A 22,370-nucleotide genomic window follows, 5' to 3' on the forward strand; every position below is an offset into this window, starting at 1 on the left:
AAAAGAAACCACATTTGTTCTGGACCTGGGATCTCTGGCAGCGCCTTCTGATGGAGATAATCAAAGGTAAGGGGATATTTAGAATGTTATTATCGATATTAGATGATGCTAATGCTAACGGTATAGCTTAGCTTAGCTTAGCATATAGCTTATTGTTGTTAGCATAGTACCCAGTTTATACAAAATGTGATTTCCCAGTAAAGTTATTTTGAGATCTGGCCCTTCGGTAGCAATTACGAGATGATAATATATTATTCTTTGAATGACAATATTATAATTTACCAATGTTTTCGAATAGTAATTCCGTGATTTGTAATGCTGGATTCACTGGGTGCATTCGAGCCGAAAAAAATTCTGAATTTCACCGCGACTGTAAATGCTGTTTTTGGATATAAATATGAACTTGATGGAACTAAAAATGCATGTATTGTATAACATAATGTCCTATGAGTGTCATCTGATGCAGATTGTCAAAGGTAAGTGCATAATTCTAGCTAGTTTTCTGTCTGTTGATGCCCTTCTTTGAATTGGCTAAACATTACACGCAGCTATTGTCAATGTACTCTCCTCACATAACCTAACTTTATGCATTCTCCGTAATGCCTCTGAAAATCGGACAGCGTGGTTAGATTTAGGAGATATATCTTTCAAATGGAGGAAAATAGTTGATTATTTGATTTTTTGAAATGATTACTCTTGCAGTTTTGAATTCCCCGCCATGGTCACATGACAATGAATCCCAATACCGGGATAAGATCGGGATAAGATCCTCAACAGGTTAATGTTCTGTTAGTATATTTCTATGTTTAGTTGATGGGGTTGACCTTCATTTGGAAGCAGCTGCTCTTCATTGCTTCTAATTGAAGGTCTTTTTTAAGAGGGGTGTTTTTGTCATGGGATTAGTGGGAAGTTGTTTTTGCACTGCTGTGTGTAGCCTGCATCACTGTTCGTTCGTTCATTTTCTTGTTTATTTAGTGTTCAATAAAAGTTTAAAATGAGCACTCAACCCGCTGCGCCTTGGTCCACTTCATACGACGGCCGTAACAGAACTTCCCACCCCAAACGGACCAAGCAGCGGGATAAGGAGCAGCAGAGGAATTATATGGACTATGGGGAATCATGGACATGGGAGGAAATTCTGGACGGGGCTGGACCATGGCACCAGGCTGGTGAATACCGTCGCCCACCGGAGGAAATAGAGGCAGCCAAGGCGGAGCGACGACGTTATGAGGCATTATACGCGCCGAGGGGCAAGTACGAGAGGCACCCCCAATCATTTTTTGGGGGGGGGCACACGAGTAGTTTGGCTGGGCCAAGGATGAGCCCTAAGCCAACTCCCCGTGCTTATTATGGGGAGCGTATGGAGTGGAGAGCGCCGGAGTACGCGGAAGTGCGCACGATCTCGCCCATGCACACCCACAGTCCGGTGCGAGCGATCCCAGCCCCTCGCAAGTGTCGTGCTAGAGTGGGCATCCAGCCTGGAAGGAGGATGTCTGTGCAGCACATCTGGCCACCGGTGCACCTCCTAGGCCCAGGCTGCCCTACGCCTGCTCTACGCACGGCAACCATCAGGCCTCTGCACAGCCCAGTTCACCCTGTGCCAGCACTCCGCTCGTGCAGGGCTGCTATTACTATCCAGCCAGGACAGGTTGTACAGGAGGTGCGCTCCAGACCTCCAGTGCTTACCCATGGCCCGGTGTATCCAGTTCCTGCTCCTCGTACTAGCCCTGAGGTGCGTGTCTCTAGGCTGGCACCTCTAAAGCCAGCACCACGCACCAGGCCTCCAGTGCGTCAACCCAGTCTAGTACGTCCTGTTCCCGCTCCTCGCACTAGCCTTGGGGTGCGTGTCACCAGTCTGGTACCTCCACTACCAGCCCCACGCACCAGGCCTCCAGTGCGTCAGCCCAGTCCAGCTCATCCTGCTCCTGCTCCTCGCACTAGCCCTGGGGTGTGTGTCATTAGTCTGGCGCGTCCTAAGCCAGCCCCACGCATCAGGCCTTCAATGCGCAGTCCCCGTCCAGAGCTTCCGACGACAGTGCCTTGTCCAGAGCTTCCGGCAACAGTGCCCCGTCCAGAGCGTCCGGCGACAGTGCCCCGTCCAGAGCATCTGGCGACAGTGCCCCGTCCAGAGCGTCCGGCGACAGTGCCCGTAGAGAGACGGCCCACAGTCCGGAGCCAGCAGAGATGGCCCACAGTCCGGAGCCAGCAGAGATGGCCCACAGTCCGGAGCCGAGAGAGACGGCCCACAGTCCGGAGCCGAGAGAGACGGCCCACAGTCAGGAGCCGAGAGAGTCGCCCTACAGGCCGGAATCGGTGCAGCCAGAGTCGCCCTTTAGCCCGAGGTCTCCAGCGACGCGCATCAGCCTGAGGTCTCCAGCAACGCACATCAGCCCTCAGGTCTTCAGCGATGCGCCATAGCCCAGAGACTTTGGGAGGGGTAATATTTAATAATTATTTAGCGGGGTTGGACAGGTTAGGTGGGGGAGTAAGGCCGGAGCCTGAGCCACCTCCATAGTAGGTGGGTTGGGGAGGGGGGGGTGTAGCATAAGAGCCGTCGGTGACGGTGGCCATCCTCCCTTCCCGCCCTTTAGTTTGGGATTTTTTTTGGGGGGAGGGGGGTTATTTTTGTTTAGGTGCATCTGGGGTCTGCACCTTTGGGGGTGGGTACTGTCACGTTCTGACCAGTAAAGGGGTTATGTTATTGTAGTTTGGTCAGGACGTGGCAGGGGGTGTTTGTTTTATGTGGTTCGGGGTTTGTTGGGATATTTGTTTATGTAGAGGGGTGTTTGTTTAGAGTATTCCGGGTTAATGTTCTGTTAGTATATTTCTATGTTCTAGTCTAGTCTTTCTATGTTTAGTTGATGGGGTTGACCTTCAATTGGAAGAAGTTGCTCTTCATTGCTTCTAATTGAAGGTCTTTTTTAAGAGTGGTGTTTTTGTCACGGGATTGGTGGGAAGTTGTTTTTGCACTGCTGTGTGTAGCCTGCATTACTGTTAGTTTGTTCGTTTTCTTGTTTTGTTTATTTAGTGTTCAATAAAAGTTTAAAATGAGCACTCAACCCGCTGCGCCTTGGTCCACTTCATACGACGGCCGTTACAATTCTTGAACATGGGGTGAGACATTGTTTCTAATTTGTAAATAAAGCCAGTTGTTATTTAGAACTATTTATTTCTGTTTTTAGAGGGAGAAAAAAAAAACCTACAGTCATCTCATGGGTCTCCCAGTCGAGGCCGTCACAGGTATTGAACATGGCTTGCACTGCTATGCAGTGTCTTAGACTGTTGTGCCACTCAGGCACTGTACAATGTGACTGGTCGGGAGTGGCAAACAATACTACAGTAAGAGACAAATATTCCTTACATAATAAAATTATAAAACCTTAGTGTCACAACAGTTTTATTCCGTAATACTGAAGTCGTGCACAATTATCAGTTTCTCTTTAGGTTTATGTCACCCATTCATTGTCAGTTAGAGACACAGTAGGACCCAAAAGCATAATTGGTGCTCTAACTCCCCCTTGCCCTGATCTGGAGCAATGAATTGGTGACGCAGGGTACCGTACTGAGCCACAAATTACCTATAAATCCTGCGGCGTAAGCCCACAACTTTTAAAGGAGGAACCACGGTATGCTATTTCTTGAAATATGCAGACAGATGGATTAAAAGTATGTTTACATTGTAATACTTCTGACAGACAACTTTCTAGCTCCGCCCACAACTTCCAGACTTTATAGCATTCCCAGAAAGCATGGATTACTGAGTTATTATTAGATTTACACTTAAGACATGACTCTGCCGTTGTGCTGTACAATTTGTGAATTTTCTCTCTGCTTTTTAACATAATGTATGTACTTGATAAAAAAAACTATTTCACTCATGTTGTAAGTAATTATAGGTCATATTTCCTAGAAATCTGGAAACACTGGGCAGTTACTTTAACATATTGGACCACGCATACAGCCTATGCATGGTCTGTATTATCAGATTGTCATTATCAATAAACATTATCGCCTGTAGCCAAACTGATGCAGCATAGCGGCTATAAATACATAGGCTGATGCATGGGGTTTGTCCATCTGCATTCACCCCATTGGACACAATATCCTGATTGTTATTATTATTAATAATTATTATTTTATTAGAAATAGTTATCAATGATCATTCACTAGAAAAAGTAAATTTTTTGGGGTTCTTTTACAAAGTATGTCATTACCATTTTAAGACACCATTGCCCATTTAAGAGCTCTGTTGTGCAGCTGCACCTAAAGCATGCTTGAAACTCAAGTTGTAACTGCAATTGTATGAGTAGAGAAATAAGCGTGGTATCAATGGACAACTGGGATCCCCCTCCTTCTTAACAAAGGTCAAAACTGCTTTCAAAAGTGTTTTCCTGCGATTGCATTAAGAATACATGTTTCCCTCCCTACCCACTGCACACACACTGGTTGAATCAGCATTGTTTCAACGTAATGTCAATTAAATGACGTTGAACAAATGTGGAATAGACTTGAATTGACGTCTGTGCCCAGCGGGTATGGCTCTCGCAACTTGAATGTGCCTTCAGATGAATATTTCTCTTGCATATAAAACACAACAACAAGCCTTCTAGGTACAGTTGAAGTCGGAAGTTTACATACACCTTAGCCAACTACATTTAAACTCAGTTTTTCACAATTCCTGACATTTAATCCGAGTAAGGATTCCCTGTCTTAGGTCAGTTAGGATCACCACTTTATTTAAGAATGTGAAATGTCAGAATAATAGTAGAGAGAAGGATTCATTACAGCTTGTATTTCTTTCATCACATTCCCAGTGGGTCAGAAGTTTACGTACACACAATTAGCATTTGGTAGCATTGCCTTTAAATTGTTTAACTTGGGTCAAACGTTTCGGGTAGCCTTCCACAAGCTTCCTACGATAAGTTAGGTGAATTTTGGCCCATTTCTCCTGACAGAGCTGGTGTAACTGAGTCAGGTTTGTAGGCCTCCTTGCTCGCACACACTTTTCAGTTCTGCCCACAATTTTTCCTATGGGATTGTGATGGGCTTTGTGATGGCCACTCCAATACCTTGACTTTGTTGTCCTTAAACCTCTTACATCTACACGTTCCGCTAGCGGAACGTCTGCTCCAATATCCAATGATGGGCGGGGCGCGAAATTCAAACTCCTCTAAATCCGAAAACTTACACTTTTCAAACATATGACTATTTTACAGCTATTTAAAGACAAGACTCTCCTTTATCTAACCAAACTGTCCGATTTCAAAAAGGCTTTACAGCGAAAGCAAAACATTAGATTATGTCAGCAGAGTACCCAGCCAGAAATAATCACACAGCCATTTTTCAAGCTAGCATATCATGTCACATAAACCCAAACCATAGCTAAATGCAGCACTAACCTTTGATGATCTTCATCAGATGACACACCTAGGACATTGTGTTATACAATACATGCATGTCTGTTCAATCAAGTTCATATTTATATCAAAAACTAGCTTTTTACATTAGCATGTGACGTTCAGAACTAGCATTCCCACCGAACACTTCCGGTGATTTTACTAAATTACTCACGATAAACGTTCACAAAAAGCATAACAATTATTTTAAGAATTATAGATACAGAACTCCTCTATGCACTCGATATGTCCGATTTTAAAATAGCTTTTCGGATGAAGCACATTTTGCAATAATCTAAGTACATAGCCCGGCGTTACAGGGCTAGCTATTTAGACACCCTGCAAGTTTAGCCTTCACCAAAATCACATTTCCTATAAGAAAAATGTTCTTACCTTGCTTGTTCTTCATCAGAATACACTGCCAGGACTTCTACTTCAATAACAAATGTAGGTTTGGTCCCAAATAATCCATCGTTATATCCAAACAGCGACGTTTTGTTCGTGCGTTCTAGACACTATCCCAACGCTAAATCTCGGCCACGAGCATGACGCAAAATATGACAAAAAATTTCTAAATATTCCATTACCGTACTTCGAAGCATGTCAACCGCTGTTTAAAACCAATATTTATGCAATTTATCTCGTAGAGAAGCGATAATATTCCGACCGGGAATCTGCCTGTCTGTAAACTGAGGAAAAAACCGAAAGCCGGGGGCGGGGCGTGTCACGCGCCTAAGGCTTAGTCCATTGAGTGACCACTTAGCTTTTGCTCTCCTTTGTTTCAGCCAGGGCTTTGAATTACGTCATTCCTGTTTTTCCCGGGCTATGAGACCTCATTGGAGACGTGTGAAGTGTCACGTAAGAGCAGAGATCCTTTGTAAACGATAGAGATAATAAAGAAGGGCAAGAAATGTTCAGACAGGGTACTTCCTGAACAGAAGCATCTCAGGTTTTTGCCTGCCATAGGAGTTCTGTTATACTCACAGACACCATTCAAACAGTTTCAGAAACTTTGGAGTGTTTTCTCTCCAAAGCTAATAATTATATGCATATTCCAGTTTCTGGGCAGGACTAATAATCAGATTAAATCGGGTACGTTTTTTATCCAGCCGTGAAAATACTGCCCCCTAGCCATAACAGGTTAAGCCATTTTGCCACAACTTTGGAAGTATGCTTGGGGTCATTGTCCATTTGGAAGACCCCTTTGCGACCAAGCTTTAACTTCCTGACTGATGTCTTGAGATGTTGCTTCAATATATCCACATCATTTTCCTTCCTCATGTTGTCATCTATTTTGTAAAGTGCACCAGTCCCTCCTGCAGCAAAGCACCCCCACAACATGATGCTGCCACCCCCGTGCTTCACGGTTGGGATGGTGTTCTTCGGCTTGCAAGCCTCCCCCTTTTTCCTCCAAACATAACGATGGTCATTATGGCCAAACAGCTCTATTTTTGTTTCCTCAAACCAGAGGATATTTCTCCAAAACTACGATCTTTGTCCCAATGTGCAGTTGCAATCAGTAGTCTGGCTTTTTATGGCGGTTTTGAAGCAGTGGCTTTTTCCTTGCTGAGCGGCCTTTCAGGTTATGTCGATATAAGACTCGTTTTACTGTGGATATAGATACTTTCGTAGCTGTTCCCTCCATCATCTTCACAAGGTCATTTGCTGTTGTTCTGGGATTGATTTGCACTTTTAGCACCAAAGTACATTCATCTCTAGGACAGAACACGTCTCCTTCCTGAGCGGTATGACAGCTTCGAGGTCCCATGGTCTTAATACTTGCGTACTATTTTTTGTACAGATGAACGTGGCACCTTCAGGCGTTTGGAAATTGCTCCCAAGGATGAACCAGACTTGTGGAGGTCTACAATTTTTTTCTGAGGTCTTGGCTGATATCTTTTGATTTTCCCATGATGTCAAGCAAAGAGGCAGTGAGTTTGAAGGTAGGCCTTGAAATACATCCACAGGTACACCTCCAATTGACTCAAATGATGTCAATTAGCCTATCAGAAGTTTCTAAAGCCATGACCTTCTGGAATTTTCCAAGCTGTTTAAAGGCACAGTCATCTTAGTGTATGTAAACTTCTTACCCACTGGAATTGTGATACAGTGAATTATAAGTGAAATAATCTGTCTGTTAACAATTGTTGGAAAAATTACTTGTGTCATGCACAAAGTAGATGTCCTAACCAACTTCCCAAAACTATAGTTTGTTAACAAGAAATGTATGGAGTGGTTGAAAAACACTCCAACCTAAGTGTATGTAAAGTTCCGACTTCAACTGTAAATACGTAAACTTGTCTACTATGGGATTGTCTAATTTTGTTTTAATAACATTTCATGGCAATAATAGTAGCACTGGAAAGTTACATCCTGAGTGATAAAGTATAGGTTTTGAATTACTTTGCCAGCAGCTACAGTAGGATACACACCGCTGTTTAAGTTGAGCGCAGCTGTGGAGCAAATGATAGACTATTTAATTCCCTTCATCTGAACATCGGAGTGTCAGCAACAATCATTCATGTCAGGTCATTGCATGCAGCATAACAGAGAAAATACAATTTTTGAGAATACATTTATTTCGAAATATATTTTGTATATCATCTCCAAACCGCCCCATGTATATATTTTTCATTAACGCGCAGTCTTTAGCTAATCATCCATTACTTCAAAGTGCTTCATTTATTTACTTTCGTCTTGATCGAATACCAGTGAGGAAATAGAAATAGGTAAATTGACACAAAAACAAAAGGGAGGGAGTAAAAAAGGAGGGATAGGATAGTAGAAAATGTATATGAATCAATTTCTGTACTAGGCTAGCTACGGTGTGCAGTGCCAAGCGTGTTCATCATTTATCGGCGCTAACAGACACTGTTCTAATGTAGCGCTGTGATGAGTAATCGGGCCTCTGGGGCAACTCCACTCTCCCCGTTTCCCGCTCCCCTCTCTCCGCTCCCAGATGACGAGTGAGTGCCAGCCAGGGTGCCATTCATGGCAGACTGTACTAGCGTTCTGTCTCTGCTGATATTAATCATTGACTGCATTACTAATGGCAATTTCTGTTCTTCTTTTCCTCCAACTTTTCCTCGCTCTCTCACCCTCTATATTTTGTCTGTTTTACCTCTTCTTCTATATGCAAGTTCCCATGTCCAAAACACCTTCATTATATACAGACACTCACACAACAATGTGGTCTAAATGATGCATTTCAAAATGTGTGTCTAGTGTGGACACTGAATCTAATGACTATTTTCTAATTGTGATCATTATTTGTTTTATGTAAAGCCTGCCAGTCAGGTGTGGAGTGTAGCATGCATCTGTGGAGAAATAGTTTGTGATGATGAATATCAATGTTTACCAGACCACTTGATATAGACATCTAGTAACAGAATAGACCTCAGAAAGGTGGAAATCTTACTTCAGTCACTCAGTGTGTGTGTGTGTATCATCATTATGCATGTTTATTATTTATGCATTGATGATCTAGAGTAGACAAACAGCAGGACAATTGATAAGAAGTGGGAAGATAGATATCAGACTGGAAATAATGAATGCATTTGTTTTGGCATGTGATTTAGTCTACTGTATCTTACCAGTAGCCTATGGTCACTCAAAAGGAAAAAGGTCAGGACAAAAAAATAACAGAGTACCAGAAGCAAATGTCATAGTAAACAATACAGTCTCAATCTATTGCCTCTCTCCCCCCTACTACCCTCTCCTTCTCTCTCACACACACAGCTCCACCCATCACACACTCATGCAGGCATTTGCATACACACACACACACACACACACACACACACACACACACACACACACACACACACACACGTGTGGTATTATTATACTTACACACACACACACAACACACACACACGGTTATCCCCCCTGCTCTGTCAACATCCCAAGCACCTTTCTCTTTAATGACCCACAGAATCATGGCTCCCCGCTCCCCGTCACTCCTCCAGGCTGTTGAAGGGGTCTCAGCCCTGGTCGCTTCCAAGGCCTTCCAGCTCAGGAAGATCCTGAATGGCATGTCCACCACAGACACACATATTCTATATAGGCTAAGCTTCCCCCCTTGACATTTAACTCCCCCTACCCATCCTTTCCCCTGCCCCTCCTTCCCCCAATCCCCACTCTGATATTTCATGGGGCTTGCCAGCTGTCACATTAGAGTCAGACAGTGTTCTACTACACGCTGTTAGCGGCATACGCCTTTAACTTCACATTAGAGGGAGAGGGAGGCTTTTCATCCAAAAGGAAGTCAAATGATCCATGAGTATTATGTCATTTGAAAACAGGGCATTATGAGAGAGGAAGTCACAGCCCCCAGGCCCTGTGCAGTATTTTATTATTGATGGGTTGTTTTCTCTTTAAATCAGATTATGGAAGGAAAAACTTGTGCTTTGTTAACTAATGGAACGTTCGTTGTTTATGTTGAATACTAATGAATGTGCAAAATATAAACAACTTCCTCTTGTTGATGAGGAGATTTTTATTGTGTAGCATGTGATCTTGAAATCAATTGAACAATGAATTACTGAATGAATGATTAAGAAATGGGTGATTGCAGTTCGAGGCTATTGGCACTGAGCAAATTTCAGGTCTGCTGAGCGCTGCAAAAAACATTCTGTGCACCTGCCAGCACACGTTTTCTGTGAACACTGAGGATGTACCCGCTTTAAGTTACAGTTTTTACAGTGGCCAAGTAGACTACTGTGGCTATATGATCATAATGTAGGCCTACCAGAGTGGGCTACCATAAAAAACAATGGAGAAAATGCATCCTATAACACTTTAACTTGGAAATAGCTGTTCTGTCATTCAGCCAACAGGACCAGCCAATGTCTGGTGTTCAATATATGCCTACATTCCATGAGACTTTAGGTGAGAAAAAAAACATACAGGGCTTGACTCTAACCTGTTTATCCACTTGTCATTCAGACAAGGAGGTGACTGAAAATGTTTTTTTTGTGTTGTGTGATGCAAGAAACCACATTACAAAATAAAATGCATTATTATTCACTGTCACAGGTGTCGTAGGGTTTAGACCAAGGCACAGCGGGTTACGTGCTCATCATTATTTATTTATAAGTGAACACAAAAAACAATAAACGACAGTATTGCAAGCTAAACTAACAGCAGTGCAAAGACAACTACCCACAAAGGGACAGGTGAAAACAAGCTCCTTAAGTATGACTCTCAATCAGAAACAACGATGTACAGCTGTTTCTGATTGAGCCACACCAGGCAAACAAAGAAATACACAACATAGACAACCTAGAATACAAAACAAGAACATAAACCAAAAACCCCGGAACACATAAATACAACACCCCTCTAACTTCACTAGAGTAGGGGACAGTATTTTCACGGTCGGATGAAAAACGTACCCAAATTAAACGGCCTACTACTCGGGACCAGGAACTGGAATATGCATATTATTAGTAGATTTGGCTCTGAAGTTTCTAAAACAGTTTGAATGATGTCTGTGAGTATAACAGAACTCATATGGCAGGCAAAATCCTGAGAAAAATCTAAGCAGGAAGTGAGAATTCTGGTGCTTGTAGTCCTTTCAAGTCATTGCCAATCGAACACACGGTGAGTTATGGTTCATTTTCACTAGATGTCAACAGTCTTTAGAAAGTTGTTTGAAGCGTCTACGATGAACAGAGACCGAATGAGAAGCCTGGGAAGTTTGTCACCCAGAGAATGACATCACTTATTGGCGCGTTTTCATGAGGATGGATCCTCCTGTTCCAAAACCTTTTTCAAGACACAGGAACTGTCCGGTTGAAATATTACTGAATCTTCACGTTCTGAAGGCCCTAAAGTTTGATATTTGACAACGTTTGACATGTTTGAACGAACGTAAATACAACTTTTTTTAACTTTTAGTCGTGACATCGTCCGCGCGCTTTCTACATTTGGAGTAGCTTACTGAACAACAAGGAGTTATTTGGACAAATTATGAACTTTATCGAACAAAAAACATTTGTTGTGGACCTGGGATCTGGAAGTGCCTTCTGATGAAGATCAAAGGTAAGGGAATATTTCTAATGCAAATTATGATTTTAGATGACTCCAAGATGGCGGCTATCTGTATTGCCTAGTGTATTTTTCTGAGCTCAGTTCTCCGATTATTGCAAAGAGTGCTTTCCTCATGAAGATTTTTTGTTCATCTATAATTCTTTGAATGACAGTTTAATTTTGTATCAACGTTTATGACAAGTATTATTGTAAATTGTGGTGCTGATTCATCGGCAGTATTTGAGGGAAAATATTTTCTGAAAGTCATGCGCGATGTAAAATGCTGTTTTTAGATATAAATATGAGCTTTATCGAACAAAAAAATGCATGTATTGTGTAACATAATGTCCTAGGAGTGTCATCTGATGAAAATCGTCAAAGGTTAGTGCTTCATTTAGCTGTGTTTTGGGTATTTGTGATGCATGCTAGTTGCTTAGAAAATGGCTGTGTGGTTGTTGTGTCGATGTACTCTCCTAACATAATCTAATGTTTTGCTTTCGCTGTAAAGCCTTTTGGAAATCGGACAATGTGGTTCGATTCAGGAGAAGTGTATCTATAAAATGGTGTAATATACACTGCTCAAATAAATAAAGGGAACACTAAAATAACACATCCTAGATCTGAATGATTGAAATAATCTTATTAAATACTTTTTTCTTTACATAGTTGAATGTGCTGACAACAAAATCACAAAAATAATCAATGGAAAGCCAATTTATCAACCCATCTGGATTTGGAGTCACTCAAAATTGAAGTGGAAAACCACATTACAGGCTGATCCAACTTTGATGTAATGTCCTTAAAACAAGTCAAAATGAGGCTCAGCAGTGTGTGTGGCCTCCACGTGCCTGTATGACCTCCCTACAATGCCTGGGCATGCTCCTGATGAGGTGGCGGATGGTCTCCTGAGGGATCTCCTCCCAGACCTGGACTAAAGCATCCGCCAACTTCTGGACAGTCTGTGGTGCAACGTGGCGTTGGTGGATGGAGCGAGACATGATGTCCCAGATGTGCTCAATTGGATTCAGGTCTGGGGAACGGGCGGGCCAGTCCATAGCATCAATGCCTTCCTCTTGCAGGAACTGCTGACACACTCCAGCCACATGAGGTCTAGCATTATCTTGCACTAGGAGGAACCCAGGGCCAACCGCACCAGCATATGGTCTCACAAGGGGTCTGAGGATCTCATCTCGGTACCTAATTTCAGTCAGGCTACCTCTGGCGAGCACATGGAGGGCTGTGCGGCCCCCCAAACAAATACCACCCCACACCATGACTGACCCACCGCCAAACCGGTCATGCTGGAGGATGTTGCAGGCAGCAGAACGTTCTCCACGGCGTCTCCAGACTCTGTCACATGTGCTCAGTGTGAACCTGCTTTCATCTGTGAAGAGCACAGGGCGCCAGTGGCGAAACTGCCAATCTTGGTGTTCTCTGGCAAATGCCAAACGTCCTGCACGGTGTTGGGCTGTAAGCACAACCCCCACCTGTCGACGTCGGGCCCTCATACCACCCTCATGGAGTCTGTTTCTGACCGTTTGAGCAGACACTTGTACATTTGTGGCCTGCTGGAGGTCATTTTGCAGGGCTCTGGCAGTGCTTGTCCTGCTCCTCCTTGCACAAAGGCGGAGGTAGCGGTCCTGCTGCTGGGTTGTTGCCCTCCTACGGCCTCCTCCACGTCTCCTGATGTACTGGCCTGTCTCCTGGTAGCGCCTCCATGCTCTGGACACTACGCTGACAGACACAAACCTTCTTGCCACAGCTCGCATTGATGTGCCATCCTGGATGAGCTGCACTACCTGAGCCACTTGTGTGGGTTGTAAACTCCGTCTCATGCTACCACTAGAGTGAAAGCACCGCCAGCATGCAAAAGTGACCAAAACATCAGCCAGGAAGCATAGGAACTGAGAAGTGGTCTGTGGTCACCACCTGCAGAACCACTCCTTTATTGGGGGTGTCTTGCTAATTGCCTATAATTTCCACCTGTTGTCTATTCCATTTGCACAACAGCATGTGGAATTTATTGTCAATCAGTGTTGCTTCCTAAGTGGACAGTTTGATTTCACAGAAGTGTGATTGACTTGGAGTTACATTGTGTTGTTTAAGTGTTCCCTTTATTTTTTTGAGCAGTGTAGTCCTATGTTTGAGAACTTTGAATTAAGGCTTTACAATCAAGTTCATATTTATATAAAAAAAACAGCTTTTTACATTAGCATGTGACGTTCAGAACTAGCATACCCCCCCACAAACTTCCGGTGAATTTACGAAATTACTCACGATAAATGTTCACAAAAAACATAACAATTATTTTAAGAATTATAGATACAGAACTCCTCTATGCACTCGCTATGTTCGATTTTAAGATAGCTTTTCGGTGAAAGCACATTTTGCAATATTCTAAGTAGATAGCCCGGCATCACAGGGCCAGCTATTTACACACCCACCAAGTTTATCACTCACCAAAGTCAGATTTACTATAAGAAAAATGTTATTACCTTTGCTGTTCTTCGTCAGAATGCACTCCCAGGACTTCTACTTCAATAACAAATGTTGGTTTGGTCCCAAATAATCCATAGTTATATCCAAATAGCGGCGTTTTGTTCGTGCGTTCAAGACACTATCCGAAAGGGTAAATAAGGGTTACGCGCCCGACGCGTTTCGTGACAAAAAACCCCCAAAATATTCCATTACCGTACTTCGAAGCATGTCAACCGCTGTTTAAAATAAATTTTTATGCCATTTTTCTCGTAAAAAAGCGATAATATTCCGACCGGGAAAGCTTGTTTACGTTCAAAGAGAGAGAAAGTAAAAACATGGGATCCCCTCGTGCACGAGCCTCAGTCTGATGGTCCCCTGATAAAGCACTTACCAAAGGCGCTAATGTTTGTCAGCCAGCGGCTGGAATTACATCATTCAGCTTTTTCCCGGGTACTGAGAGCCTATGGGAGCAGTAGGAAGTGTCACGTTACAGCAAAGATCCTAAGTTTTCAATAAACAGAGCCAAGAAGCTCAAGGAATGGTCAGAGAGGGTACTTCCTGTTTGGAATCTTCTCAGGTTTTTGCCTGCCATATGAGTTCTGTTATACTCACAGACACCATTCAAACAGTTTTAGAAACTTTAAGGTGTTTTCTATCCAAAGCCAATAATTATATGTATATTCTAGTTTCTGGGCAGGAGTAATAATCAGATTAAATCGAGTACGTTTTTTATCCGGCCGTGAAAATACTGCCCCCTAGCCATAACAGGTTAACTAGGCAAGTCAGTTTTAAGAACAAATTCTTATTTACAAGGACAGCCTACTCCTTCCTCCCCATCAGGGAATTGAACCCCTGTCTCCCACATGCCCTGCACACACAACATGGGGATTCTTTAAATAAATAGCCTGGTACTGTACTCCCGACCGTCACGTTGTACAGTGCCATATTTTCTATTCCATCTTAACGGAGACCCAGAGGGTTTTTCATTTTTCTTGGAATAGAAACACAATAATATTAATCATATGAATTAAGCAAGTACCATTCACAAGTTTGGACACACCTACTCATTCCAGGATTGTGTGTGTTTTCTATCCAAAGCCAATAATTATTTGCATATTCTAGTTTCTGGGCAGGAGTAATAATCAGATTAAATCAGGTACGTTTTTTTATCCGGCCGTGAAAATACTGCCCCCTAGCCATAACAGGTTAAACTGTTAAAACTGTTAAAACAGTTTGGGAAGTAGGGACATGGGAAGTTTGAAAATAAACTTAAACTACTGAGGATTATTAGAATCCTTTGTGGTTCATCCCCTTCTCTCTGACTCCACCATCTTTGGCAGGCTGTATCGAATAATTAGCGACGCTGCGGTTGAATTTCCGTGTGGCACCATACGACGCTGATCGATGGAGAAGGGGAAAAGAAGAAGCAGTTTCTTAGTTACTTGACAAATTAGGACTTCTGTCAGCCCTTTAGCGTTTCATCTCAGATCTCGGCCCACATTTTGAGGAGGGGAAATAACACGCGTACTCACTGCACCCATTGAAGTTTCCACCTACACACTCAGAGTGTATGGACGCCGAGACAAGAAAGCAGCAAACTCTGTGGAAGAGGAGAGAAAAACATATTTTAAATAAAAAGAAGTGTTTACAGTTTCCTCATTGAGATGGTGGGTTATTAATGAAATGTAGGTCATGGATTTATGTACCTATCTATTTAGGCAGATGGGGTGAAGTCAGTGGGTTTCTGGGCTGTTAATTATTCTCAGTAGTCCTGGATAATCCTTGAGCAGTGAGGTAAAAGCAGATGCAATGAGGGGGCCAATCCAAAAATCTGTGCAAAAAAAGAAAGATTTAGAAAAAAAATATGAAAAATAAAAATATTCGAGGACTAGGTAGATGTTTTTGGTATTACTGGTTGTAATTTAGTATCATTGAATATTGCAGAATTTTAGATTTGAATTGTGTTTTGGGCTGGTAAGCAGAAACACTCAGGGGGACATAACTTATTGCAGTTTTTGGATGAGACTTGCGTTTTAAGGAGGATTCACTGCAAAAAAACTTGATTGAAGTGACTGCGTCAAGCATGATGTTTGTCGTTGTAAATGAATAACGGACAGAATGCCTAAAGAACTGTGGTTTAGAATTGTACTTAAAAAAAAGCGGCTAAACATTATTTCTCTGGAGAGAACCAAATGTACTCGTATACTGGTTGAAAATGGCAGATTCATACTAGTCACATGTGCTGAATACAGGTGTAGACCTTACAGTGAAATGCTTACTTACGAGCTCCTAACCAACAATGCAGTTTAAAAAAAAGATTAGAATAAGAAATAAAAGTAACAATTAATTAAAGAGCAGCAGTAAAATAACAATAGCGGGTCTATATACAAGGGGTACTGGCACAGAGTCAATGTGTGGAGGCACCGGTTAGTTGAGGTAATGTGTACATGTAGGTAGAGTTATTAAAGTGACTATGCATAGATGATAACAGAGAGTAGCAGCGGTTTAAATGGGGGAGAGGGGCAATGCAAATAGTCTGGGTAGCCATTTGATTACGTGTTCAGGAGACTTATGGCTTGGGGGTAGAAGCTGTTTAGAAGCCTCTTGGACCTAGACTTGGCGCTCCGGTACCGTTTGCCGTGCAGAAGCAGAGAGAACAGTCTTTGACTAGGGTGGCTGGTGTCTTTGACAATTTTTATGGCCTTGCTCTGACACAGCCTGGCATAGAGGTCCTGGATGGCAGGAAGCTTGGCCCCAGTGATGTACCGGGCCGTTCGCACTACCCTCCATAGTACCTTGCGGTCGGAGGCTGAGCAGTTGCCATACCAGGCAGTGATGAAACCTGTCAGGATGCTCTCGTCGATGGTGCAGCTGTAGAACCTTTTGAGGATCTGAGGACCCATGCCAAATGTTTTCAGTTTTCTGAGGGGGAATAGGTTTTGTCGTGCCCTCTTCACGACTGTCTTGGTGTGCTTGGACCATGGTAGTTTGTTGGTGATGTGGAAACCAAGGAACTTGAAGCTCTCAACCGGCTCCACTGCAGCCCTGTCGATGAGAATGGGGCATGCTAGGTCCTCTTTTTCCTCTAGTCCACAATCATCTCCTTTGTCTTGATCACGTTGAGGGAGAGGTTGGGCACTGATAAGCACCTAAATTGGAACACAGTGGCTGTACAGTAACATGCTATAATTTACATATTTTACATTGACATTTTAGACATTAGGCAGACACTCTTATCCAAAGCAACTTACAGTAGTGAGTGCATAAATGTTCTTACTTTATCATCAGAGCTCAGGCTCTGCGCTTCACAATGCTGTATGGAATTTGACTGACAGCTATTCTGAACTTGAGCACCGCACAAGACAAGAAGTAGCCCCCATCCCTCCCGCAAATTGAGCATCTTTTGCTAAATGTTTGTTGTCTGGGTGAAGGAAATGCTGTAAATGAATAGTAAACAATATATTTTTAAAGATGAGACATTGAGGATTATAATATATACCTCTGTCAAAAAAGCAAGCCATACACCCGTGCACTTCACATTTCCATATCATAAAACTCATGTCATGCACAGTGTTGACATTTATGATCACTATGTTTGACGTACAATTACAAGATGTCATACCCTGAGTTGTTCTGAACAGAATTAACCTGTTTGTCTATCGTGAAGAAAATTTGCCGTGGAACACGCATCTGAATTCACTCATGAATCCTTTCTACGCGCACCGAAATTAAGTTGTGTTTCTCTGAATTGCCTTGTGAAAGCCTAACACTGTAAGTTTGCATTTTAAAACTTAGCTAGTCATGTTGGCAATAGAACAAGCTTAGAAATGGTGCCCACTTGACCCAGATTACAATTTAAAATGGGCCCTTTTTGGATTGCATAAACAACATCAGCAATTGTTTGATGGCAGGGATGCAGGGTTGTGATCCAAACAAAACGACTGCAAAGTGTGCTTGCTCAAGTTCCTCAATGGCACAGCTAGGAGAGCTAAAAACAGCATCTTATAGTTGAAGACTTCTTTGAGTCATAAAAATGCATTGAAATGACTTGGGAACTGTGCAGACTTCGTAGAGGTGTGTGGCCAGATGGAGACACCGGTTAGACCTCTCAGTCAAACCCTTGTCATTTGTGTCTTATGTTGCGCCTACCGCACATTTTCCGGGAATTTTCTTATCATATTACTGAACATATTCAGAATATTTTCATTTCTTTATTTACTAATATGGTGAAAAGAACTGTAAATGTAAAATGCAAATAAAATCAACTGTGTATGATTTGGATTCAGTCTTGTGTCAGGTGAACTGGGTCTTCAACTTTGGACTAATCATTTCCCCATAATCTCCAAACTGTTCACTTTCAATTGCTACCATGCTTATGAATATGCATTTCATATTTCTTCTGTAAGAAATATTTCAAATTAGCCCTATCCATAAAGGCCAATTCATACGAGTGTAAAAAGTTAAAGAACGAACATCCATTTTAATCTTTTTTTCCGCACACCATTTTTCTGCATTAGCCAGATTTCATTTTTGAATCTTTTGACTTAGTTTACAGTGTTGAAGCAAGAGGGTAACGTTCGGAAAGTACAAGTAAACAACAATAAAATAAGACAGCAACAACCAGGTAAGAGACCTGCATCACTATACTTAGAGCTTTGCTGTTTCTAAAAGGATGTATTTTGGTGTTTTTGAAGACTTAATGGGGGGGGGGGGGGCTCTGATACTACACACCGAGGATGAGGAAGTGATTTGCTGTTTAGGGTAAGTTTGCAAAAACACAAAAAAGGTGCCTGGAGCCTTCTATAACATGCCGGTTACATCAAAAATAGTGATTTGGTTGTAAAAAGAAAACTTCTCATTTAAGGATTAGCCCCTTGTTTTAAATTTTTACCTAAAATGACATACCCAAGTCTTAACTGCCTGTAGCTCAGGCCCTGAAGCAAGAATATGCATATTATTGGTACCAATTGAAAGGAAACACTTTGAAGTTTATGGAAATGTGAAAGAAATGTAGTAGAATATAACAGAATAGATTTTTTTGTAGGCCATAATTTATTATTCCAGCCCAGGTACAATTTAGATGTTGGCCACTAGATGGCTTCAGTGTATGTGCTAAGTTTTAGACTGATCCAATTAACCATTGTATTTTTGTTCCAAATTTTGTATCAAGACTGCCCAAATGTGCCTAATTTGATTATTAATAACTTACATTTTCAAAATTGAGCACTCTCCTCAAACAATAGCATGGTATTCTTTCACTGTAATAGCAACCCAAAATTGGGCAGTGCAGTTAGATTAACAATAATTGAATCTTTCTGCCAATATCAGATATGTCTGTGTCCTAGAAAATGTTCTTGTTACTTTCAACCTCATGCTAATTGCATTAGCCTACCTTAGCTCAACCATCCCGTGGAAGGGACACCAATCCCAAAGAAGTTTTAAAGGATCACCCAGCTCTAGTATATAGTACCAGTCAAAAGTTTGGACACATGTACTCATTCTTTATTTTTACTATTTTCTACAATGTAAAATAATATTGAATACATCAAAATTATGAAATAACACATATGGAATCATGCAGTAACCAAAAAAGTGATAAACAAATCAAAATATATTTTAGATTTTAGATACTTCAAAGTAGGCACTCTTGGCCTTGATGACAGCTTTGCACACTCTTGGCCTTCTCTCAACCAGCTTCATGAGGAATGATTTTCCAACATTCTTAATTGAGTTCCCACATATGCTGAGCACTTGTTAGCTGCTTTTCCATCTCATCCCAAACCATCTCAGTTGGGTTGAGATCGGGTGATTGTGGAGGCCAGGTCATCTGATGCAGCCCTCCATCACTCTCTTTGGTTAACTTCTTATGGGTATGTGGGACGCTACCTTCCCACCTGGCCAACATCTGGTGAAATTGCAGAGCGCCAAATTCAAAAACAGAAATACTCATAATAAAAATTAATAAAACATACAAGTGTTATACATCGGCTTAAAGATTAACTTCTTGTTAATCCAACCGCGGTGTCAGATTTCAAAAAGGCTTTATGGCAAAAGCATACCATGCGATTGTCTGAGGACAGCGCCCAGCACACAAAACATTACAAACAGTTACCAGCCAAGTATTGGAGTTACAGAAGTCAGAAATAGCAATAAAAGTAATCACTTGCCTTTGATGCTCTTCATATGGTTGCACTCACAAGACTCAGTTTCACAATAAATGTTCGTTTTGTTCGATAAAGTCCCTCTTTATATCCAAAAAGCTTTTTTTCAGTAATCCTCTGGCTCAAAGGCAGTCACAACAGGCAGACGAAAAATCCAAATAGAATCAGTAAAGTTCGTAGAAACATGAAAAACAATGTTTATAATCAATCCTGAGGTTGTTTTTAGTCATAATAATCAATAATATTTCAACCCGACAATAGCTTCGTCAATATAAAAGAAAAACAAGAAAGGCGTGCTCTCGGTTGTGCGCAGTAAACAGGTCTGGGGACTTTCCACTATCCACTTACTCAGAGTGTTCTTACTCCCTCATTTTTCAGAATACAAGCCTGAAACAATTTAAAGACTGTTGACATCTAGTGGAAGTCGTAGGAAGTGCAATTTGAATCCTAAGTCATGGGACACTGTATAGGCATTCAATATAAAACTACAAACATAAACAAATCGCACTTCCTGGATGGATTTTTGTCAGGTTTTCGCCTGCCATATCAGTTCTGTTATACTCACAGACATTATGTTAACAGTTTTGGAAACTTTAGAGTGTTTTCTATCCGAATCTACCAATTATATGCATGTCCAAGCTTCTGGGCCTGAGTAATAGGCAGGGCACGCTTTGGGCATGCTTTTCATCCGGAGGTGAAAATACTGCCCCCTACCCTAGTGAGGTTAAATCACCCTTATACAGCCTGGAAGTGTGTTTTGGGTCATTGTCCTGTTGAAAAACAAATGATAGTCCCACTAAGTGCAAACCAGATGGGATGCAAAATGCTTTGGGAGCCATGCTGGTTAATAAACACCTTTGAAACTGAGCTAATCCTACTCTGTCCGTGTCTGATCTGTGTAAACGTTTTGACCCAACCCCCTGGTATGCCACAAGTAAGAGTCAAAAGTTTGGACACACTTTCTCATTCCAGGGTTTTTCTTTATTTTTACTATTTTCTACATTGTAGAATAATAGTGAAGAAATCAAAAATGTGAAATAACACATGAAATCATGTAGTAACCAAAAGTGATATTTAGATTTGTTTAGATTTAAAAAAGAAATATTTAGATTTGTTTATCTTGAGATTCTTCAAAGTAGCCAACCTTTGCATTGATGACAGCTTTGCACACTCTTGGCTTATTTAGAACGTTTTTGCCCAGTGAGTAGTAAGGAACCTAACAGTAATTTACATGTTAAGACGGGAACAGAGCATTGCTTTAGAATACAATCTCTAGGTACAACAAACATATTGTGAAACTACACATGATGTAATAGGTACATAATATTTACAGTTCTGAAACTGGGTGACGACAGGAAAGTAAATTGGAAACAAAACGTAAACAAGAGGCAATTACCCAGCTATGAGCAATTACCCAAAAGGTAGGTTTTTAGGATAGGACATACAGCATAAGCGAAAGTTCCAAATACATTCTTGATAAATATTGCCTTTATTATTGATAGTTCTTCAGTAACGAACAGTTGTTCCTACATAACAACCAGTACAATTCATTACTCTTTAAATCAGTATTTAGCAGCTACAAACAAACTATGAATGGGGAATTATCATCTTCTTACTTGGTTGTTGCTGTCTTATTTCACGGTTGTTTCCTGGTACTTTGCTAACGTTACCCTCTTATTTCAGTACTGTAAACTAAAGTGTTACCATCATCCATACAAACAAATAATTGCAGTATATCATACTGGAAATAGCACACATTTTAATCAGTTCGAACCTTAAGCTCTGACATGCAAATCTCATCTCGCTGAATTAAATTCACTACTTTGCCATGTGTGATGTAAACATACTGTATTTATATTTCATATTCATTTCAGTTATTGTCTTTACCCCTCAACACATAACAAAACAAAAAGAGTGAGAGGGAGAGACTGGAGGTTAGAATTTTAAAATGGCACATCGATGCCGTCTACATTTATTTTGTCTTGGATAACTTATTCCAGTGCATATACTCTATGACCCTAAGATGTGGGTTTAACCATTTTTTTAAGTGTTATTTAACCTTTATTTAACTAGGCAAGTCAGTTAAAAATACATTCTTATTTACAACAACGGCCTACCGGGGAACTGTGGGTTAACTGCCATGTTCAGGGGCAGAACAACAGATTTTTACATTGTCAGCTCGGGATTCGATCCAGCAACCTTTTGTTTACTGGCCCAAAGCTCTAATAACTAGGCTACCTGTCGCCCCCTAGGCTACCTGCCGCCCCACATTAATCAACAAATGCACAAGGATTATAGAGCT

Source organism: Salmo trutta, chromosome 5 (assembly GCF_901001165.1).
Source record: "Salmo trutta chromosome 5, fSalTru1.1, whole genome shotgun sequence".
NCBI classification, from domain to species: domain Eukaryota; kingdom Metazoa; phylum Chordata; class Actinopteri; order Salmoniformes; family Salmonidae; genus Salmo; species Salmo trutta.